We start from the raw sequence: 8,441 nt of genomic DNA on the forward strand, positions 1-8,441 counted from the left end.
CTTAGTGGCTGTTAATTGGTAGCTTGTCATCCCTGCTCCTTTCCTAAATAGTAATGCCCACCTTCAAATACCCTTAAAATTGACTTTGAAAATGAGTTCACATCGCTGTCATTGTTAGTTCAGTAGATCTATCCAATTTCAGGCTTTTCATGTTTATTAATTAAAAGGTGACTAAAAATGACATTATCAAAGCCTGCATTAAATTGCTCTCTTTGTTTTATGATGGTTAGAGGTCCCCATATAGAATTGAAAAGGCCACAAGTGTTACAATTATTATTTTTTTAAGCAGACACTACTTTGTCATCATATACTAGATTCAAAGCTAGAGGCCACAGTCAAACACACAAAAGAATAGCTGGCTTCTTTCTCTTTCAAATTATTGATATGTAAGAGAGAGAACAGAGTAATTGTTTAATCACTGGCACATTGCTTTAAATTTAATTCTCAGCACACAGAGAGAAAACACAAATGGATGGAAAGGGCACTGAGGCATTTGAGTTGATTGATGGAAGGTCAGTGGCCAATGTACAATAGTTTAGATATAAAATGTAGCAAATTAAGAGCATCACATTCCAAAAGCATTATATGAAGATGGTTAATAATATTAAAAGGTGGAAATACTAGCCAATGTGCTCACCCAGCTGTAGTGAGCAATATTGTATAGTGGATTGCACTGGGAAAGAAAGGGTAGGAAACTGAAGATGGAGTATATTTTTCCTACTCATCAGAGCACTGGCTTTGAAGAATTATTTGTCTATTTGAATGAATATTATACACCAGAAGTTCAATTAAAAAAATGACAGTGTTACTCATGAAAAGCAATCCTGATGGCCTCAAAGATTACAGGCAAACTACCCAGCTTTCAAGATAAATTCACATACATCCTAATAGCACAGGCTAAACCCATCTACACAGCAGGTAACATTCTACGTAGCGAATATTTTGTTCCTATTTGACATGCACAGTGCTCTACTCATCTGGCTGATGCACTTGGTCTCAGTGAAAAAGTAGAAGAAACTCTCTGTGGTTATTACACTCTCTCAGGTTTCTTAGCCACTTCACATAATTAGTTCTGAGAAGTTTTTAAATGCCTTTCTCTCCTATTCCTGTGATATGCATCAGATTTTTAAAGTAAATATTTCATGTTTGTAGATCACAGGAGACCATTCAGCTGAACAGATTATAAAACACAGTAAGGTTTAGAAGAACACAGCACACTCATAGCAGGCACTCCTGGAGTTTTATAAAGACAAGAAATCCCCAGTTTTCCGATTGCCCTCTGTGGATTTTGATGTCAGAACAGCATGAAAGAGTAATTATAAAGTTTTTTTAAAATGTATTATTAGGGTCTGGTTTGAATATGTACTAGAGGAGAAAGTCACTGTCAACAGCTGGAGAGTTAGGAACTGACAGAAGAATCAACAGAGCTCTGGAAAAACTCTGAAATGGAGCTGGGATTGGGATCACTCACAGAACTGTTCAAGCTATGTGTGGAAATCTGGGGGATAAACTTTTTACCTTTTTTTTTTTATTATTTTTAATGATGTAAGGTGTCACTGCCCAGGGCTACAGCCCCAGCTACTTTTTATATCCACACATAACTCTGTGGGCTGCCATGACCTGAACTCTGTTTCAATACACAGATCTGTGAACTCATGTGGTAAAGGAGCTAACAGGCTTTCATGCATGTATGAAATGTGAGTTAAGAAGTTCCTTCAAATTAAAGTTCTTGTGAACCTGTTCATGCAGATGGAATCAATTCAGCTACTTACCAAAAATGTACCAGAACTTGCCCTTTGATTGCCAGGCAGGAAAGATCAGGCAGCTCACTGCCTGATCAAGTGATTTTTTAAGACCTAATCGTATATTTAGATTTAAATGTTTTCTTTGGATTTGCCTGTAAGGGCACAACTTGACTTCCCCTGCCCAGCTGAAATGAAATTATGCCTACGTAACACATCAAAACAGGTAGGAATTTGCAACTGGCACCATTTAAGGATCAGTATTATCTATTACATTAGATAATATATCTGATAGTACACAGACATCAGATATTCCTTCAGTTGAAATGATTGAAGTCTTTTTTTTAGGACAGAGAAAAGGAAACCAACTTATACTGGAAAGTAAGATGTGATCCAGGCTTCAGCTGCAGCTTTTGCTCTTTTATTGACACTACCTAGCACAAATAACGGGACTGGGAGAAAACCCAGCTAGGAATACTCCCAGAACAGAGAAACACATCAAGGCAATATATCAGCCTTTAGTTACTAATTCTGAGTAATAATTTCAATAGAACTGTTGCTTTTTTGCAACATTCAGTAAATTAGACTCAGGATTGGGAGACATAATCCTATTTTTGTCTGCAGAACTAAGCAGGCCAAGGAATGAATCATATGGAGAACTACCTATTTGACTACAGTAGAAATTCATCATAAAAACAGGGTATTTCAGTAATATAATTTGGCTGAACTTTGCTGCTGACTGTGGTATAGCAGTTCTGTGAATGAACAGAGAATTTCAGTCCCTAGAGCTCAATTCATTTGCCTGCAGAAGCATTAACATTATTTTTTTGAAACAGAGGAAGAATTGGACTATTTCACAAGTATTATTGGCTCTATATACATGTACAATATAATAGAGCATACTACATTCATATATTTTAGTTGGCAATATTTGGCTAGTAGCAGGCAACATTTATGATTAAAAATACATTACTCTCACCTAAAAAGTTCTGGCTTAACAAGTGAAGGCTCTTTTCATGATGCCTGGAAGTTTTATAAGCTCGAAAAATTATCACAGATCAATAACATGTAATCCTCTTTGATGGCTCACCATTTCACTCTCCACTCATAAAACAAGGCTTTTCTTAAGGGCACCAGGTCCAGGCTACAAGCTGAAGCTTTACTCCCTAGATGCACGGGTTTTCTTTTCAACCGAAACTGCACAGAAAGTAAATACTGTCAAATCAGACAATGTTCCAAACAGCCATCATGACAACTTCATCTTGGTATGTCAACATACCAAGTGTTTCTCCTAGATACCTCGATGGGCCGGATTCAATGACCCCAGAGCCAAAATAACTTTCAGCGCTAGAAGCAGCTCTTTCTGCTTGCTGGCTGTAAAACAACAACAACAAAAAAAGCCATTTCTGAGGCAAAATAAGGAAGACTGAAAGAACCAGTGAAGAAGGAAGAAGAATGGACATGCAGAAAGGGATGCTGGAAGGAGGCAAAATGGCAATGCAGAAATAAAGAGGTTAAAGAAAACCACAGGACCTGTAGATAGGTCAGAGGCTGATAGGAGAAGTATTTGAGCTGCAAGTGACTGAGCTTATACCCAAAGCCCTCAAACTTTCAACCAGTTTCCTCTTTTATTCAGACTCATAAACAGATGCAGCTTGCTCTGCCATTTTGCTGCCTGACAGGATTGACTCTTCCCAAAGAGACCCGCTACACTACTACCAGAGGCACTGAGGCCACCCAAGATTTATTTTGCTGCAGACCTAACCCTCTAAGCAGTTATGTTCCACAGCAGGCTGGTAAGGATTGCCTTTTTTTTTGTCCTGTAGACCCCTTAGCAACACACCAGCCACTACAGGCCACCTTTGGTATGGAGGAAGGAAAGGGATACTCCAGACAGGAGTCAGGTATAAGTGTTACCTTTTTCCAGATGCCCATTTAGAGATACAGCACTAGGCAACTGCATTCATTCCTAGCCAAGAAAGCAGCCCCTAGCAGCCAAGTCCTGCAAATAAAAGCTACTGCAATAAATTTTTTTAAGTGCTACAGATATGGAAAAGCCTGAATGATCAGAAAGCATTTTTGGTTTTTTGTTTGCTAGATCCAAGGAGACAAGCTGTTATTTTATTGCTCTGTGTAGATGCTCCCATTTTGATGGACAAGATGTCCAGAACAATTGGAGCACAAAGTGACATAAATCCCAACAGAACAAAAATATATCCATTACCTACGGTATGTCCAGAATCAATCTCTGTGAGGGATGATTATGGTATTGACCTGAGATCTGTCAGTACATTTTCCCCTGAGAAGTCCCTAGTGCAGTAGACAGAGCCCCTGTGGGGGTTATCTTTCATGTACACCAATATGAACTGAATACTAAAAACTTGCCTTGTACATGTGCTTTTCTTAGGCAGATCATAACAATTAATGTCTATGGAATTATTAGTTGGATGCAAGTTGGGCATGAAGGAAATGAAAATATATGGTACAAAGAATCTATATCACCAATATACAGTTCTCAGTGACTGACACACTAAGCAAGTTACTCCACAATATAAGACTTCCCACCTCAGTGCTCAGTCTACCTGGATGAACTCCAGTCAATATCTGAAAAAATTTCAGATAATCGGTAATCGGGATGGCAACATAAAGGAATCAAATGCTGAACTGGGGATAACCAGGAACAGAAAATCTTTGGTGCTTAACACATTCTAACTTCTAAACATTAGAAAGACCTTCATATTCATTTGGAATTAACATAATTGTTTTTTTCTGATAGTCATTTTGTCTCTGGGGAAAGCAGAAAAGTTACTTTATTTCCTGAAACACAGGCAGATACAACCAGTCTAAGTGAAATACCTGCACGTGGACTAAGCATGCAGAATTGCCTTCAAACATCACCATTCAGACCCAAATAATCTACCCAAGTCAAAGAATTAATTTATGTATGAAAGAAGAATTCTGCCGAGGGAAGAAGAACTGACAGAACACAAACCTTGTAATGTAGCTCAATGTGATGGAGATGGAAGAAGTCCCTTCCTTGCTCCCCTGGACACTAATAAAAAAAAAATCCAAAATTTTAGTCCATTGCTGACTAGTAGGATTAAAACTAGGTGTATGAAATTTGAGAACATCTCCGTACACTTAAGGATATTTTGGCAGTCTGTTCATCACTCAGAAGCAAAACCATAATATAAGAAGCAATGTAACAAGCTGAATATCATAGTCCAGGGCCTCAGTACAATCAGAATATCTCTATCATCCTGTTGTTTTATTGTACAGCCTGGAAAAATGAGATCAGCTAAGTAGTCCTCAACAAAGTACTCAAAAGAAAGACATCTGCTATTCTAGTCTTTAGAGAGTTAGATTCCGAGTTCTCCTTAAAAATAAAAGGGAAATTCAAAGTGGGTTCCTCTGCTTGTGACACACATTACTGCTGGTTCCTCACCCCCAAAAACCATACAAATAATTTTTTCCGTGGCCAGTGCTTGATCAAGAGCCAGAGAGGAGAAACTCATTGACAGGACATGGCAAAGTTCCCCCGGGAATCCCAGTTCTCTAACCCATCATCTCAGTACCCAGATATGCATGTGTTATATATAATCCCAAAGACACCTGGTAATGCCAGATTTAGATTGCTTTCAGACCTTGTGACAGTGGGCACGTGTGGCTGACCTCACAACACAGTTCAGGCTTGGAAGCCACACCACAATTCTACTTTTTAAGAATCAGTGGTTACCCAGCCTTATTCTGTGGAGCAGTAAAACATTTGAGGGACACCAAGTCCCTTTGTTTATGCATTTCTAAAACACTTTAAGCCTGTCACAAAAGGTTTTTAAATTAAAACACTTGTCATAGACTAGGACAAGGACTGTTCATAATCAGCATAAACATGTGTAACTGCCTTAAAGCCTTATACACAGCCAAAGATGGTTTTTACCTGGCATGCTGCAGCCCTACCAAGTTTTATCATTGTAACAGCTTAGAGGATGGGACACGGCACGTTACAGTGGTTGATGCACTAGAAAGGCTTTTTTTAATCATTGAGCTGTACATCTGCAGGAGACTACTTTCAAGCTGGGACTATCACTACATCAAATTGGAATAAATACATATTTAGCATGCTTATAAACACACATATACACAGAGTACAAATAGGCACACTGTGTACTTCTCTGTAAGAACTCAAAGAATTTTTCAAGTGCTGGTTGATTAACCAAAGAAAATAGCTGAAAGAGACACAAATGTTCCCATATCCACTCCATAGTGCAATAAAGTCAGGCAAAAACCCAAAAGTTAGTGAATCTTTGGGTCCCAGAATTTTTAAAGTAATGAATACCAGTCCTCAGACAAAAGCTTATGCTGGCTCTTCTATAGGGCTTGCTTCTGCCCCAGCTCTCCTGCTGAAGATCCTACAAAGCACTTACTCATATTTAATCATCTAAGTACTCTGGACCTTGCAAGAGCAAGCCTCAATAAAATATTTAAGAGACATGCATACAAAAACAAAGGTAACTGCCATCAGAAATTACCAGGGAGTCTAACAAATTACTGTAAAAGAGATTAAATCTTCATAATTATATGAAGAGAAAAAAAAAATTTTAAAAACCCAGTTTTTAAAGGGGAATAATTAGAAAACAAACACTTGAATGTTTTTTATGTAAGTTTGATAGATGTGCTCAAAACCTGAAATGTTATACAAGAAACATCATTGCAGAGGATGCCTGAACAGCTGACACAATCGCATGAGAACTCAGGTTGCAGATGGAAACGCTGAGGTAACTTCAGCTACAGCAGCACAAAGGTTGCTCCTGTTTACCAAGTCCTATATAGATCTCATCAAGCCACTGTTAATTTCAAGAGTGTTTTGTCACAGCTGGGAAGAATTCATACCATAGAAACCTTGGCTTTACAAAAATAGTGGGTTTTGAAGTATTCTAATTATTTTATAAGTATACAATGACTGAAAATACTTTAAAGGTAAACAGAAACAAGAGTGGATTGAGGCTGTGGCTTAAAATTGAGGTGGGAAACCTTTCAGTAGAAGCATGCAAACATTTTCAGCACAGCTTTTGATGGATTAACACAGTCTGTTTCTTTTTCTTTTTTTTTTTTTTTTCTTTCTCTTCTTTTTTCCCCCATAGGGTTGCATCAAAATTTAGAATAAGAGGAAGGAAAAAATAGCTACAGAACCATTCAGATTTAGCAGCCATTAAAATCCAAAAATTGTCACTATTACTACTGGCATTACATTAGCCCCTGAAATATCATGCACACTTTACAAACACAGACATATGGTTGCTATTGTAAAACAAAATTATTTTTTCAAGACAAACAGAATGTGGACCTCTACCTCCTTGTAACATCCAACTTGTTGGGCTGGGTTTCTGGTCAACACCTATAGCTTTATTCACCAGTCAGCTATGCAGCCAAACAAGGGAGCTTGCTCATGGTACACAGCCATGATATTATGGTATGTATGTATGTGTGTGTGTTCCTCTTATAGAAACACATTAACTTGGACATACAATGTCAGGTATAAAATTTCTATGGACCTAAATTGGAATAGAAATAAACTAATTTCAAAGCAAATTCATAGATGTTGGTCTCTGTGTTGCTCTGACTACTGAGGCTAGCTGGTCATTCCCACTGACTCCCTGAGCACAAGAACAGAACCCTAAAAAACAACCAGATGCCTTCACAAGCTGAGGCACACCTCATACAGATTTTCCTCTCCTTTGCCTGATGTCCCAAGTCATGAATAATCCTGGTCAGTTTTAGAGGGGGGAGAGAGAGATAAAACTATTACAGAGAACAAAATCTCTTTGCTCATGTTGACTTTTCCAGGCCAGTTATTAATTTCATTTGCATCCTCTAGAGCAAGGTATTATTATTCAGTATGCTGGAAACTCAGCAAGAATATAACCCAGGAAAAGAAAGGTCCAAAGAGAAACTTGCTCAGAAATTCTGACAAACGTGACTATAGGCAGTGCTGTGCAACTGCGATGCACAGAACAGAATCCTGATGGACCAGTCATAATGTATATAAATACTGATAGATCAGATCTTCCCAAAGATGGCACATTTGTTGGAAGACAGATGTGTCCGCTGATGCTTAAATGCACAAAAAGAGACAGAGATCACAAATTGGCCATGTGGTTTGTCTCTATCCATCCACTGCTGCAGTCCTCTACTCTTCAGCAGCACCTGAAGGAAACTGGAACCAGAGCCACTGCTCAGACAAGATGATCTTCAATGTCCAAACAACAGCCAACAAAAAAATTAATTCAAGCTATTCTACAGGGCATGTTTTCAGCATTTTTTCCAGGATGATGCTCGGGGATTTAACTGCAAAACTCCCATTATTAATAGAAGTCGCACAGCTAAATCCCCACATACTGTAGTGAAAATATCGCCTTACATTTCTCTCTGGTACCACTCCTGATCTGTGCTGACAGCTCTCTCATCATGAATAACATTATGTCAGGCTGCCCAATGATTCCTGAAACTGTCAACAATGTTTAAAGTCAAGTTCTCCAAACTTTTTAAAACTTAATCATCTTCACTCTGGAAGCATAAAAGTTGAATGCAATAGAAAATGTGCAGATTCAAAGCAAGTTTTATTGACTTGCTGGCCAAAGACTTCATCTAGCTGCTGAAACATTTACATATACAAAGCACAGTCTATAGAAAGACTGTCCT

This window comes from Calypte anna, chromosome 1, assembly GCF_003957555.1.
Source record: "Calypte anna isolate BGI_N300 chromosome 1, bCalAnn1_v1.p, whole genome shotgun sequence".
Classification (NCBI taxonomy): Eukaryota; Metazoa; Chordata; class Aves; order Apodiformes; family Trochilidae; genus Calypte; species Calypte anna.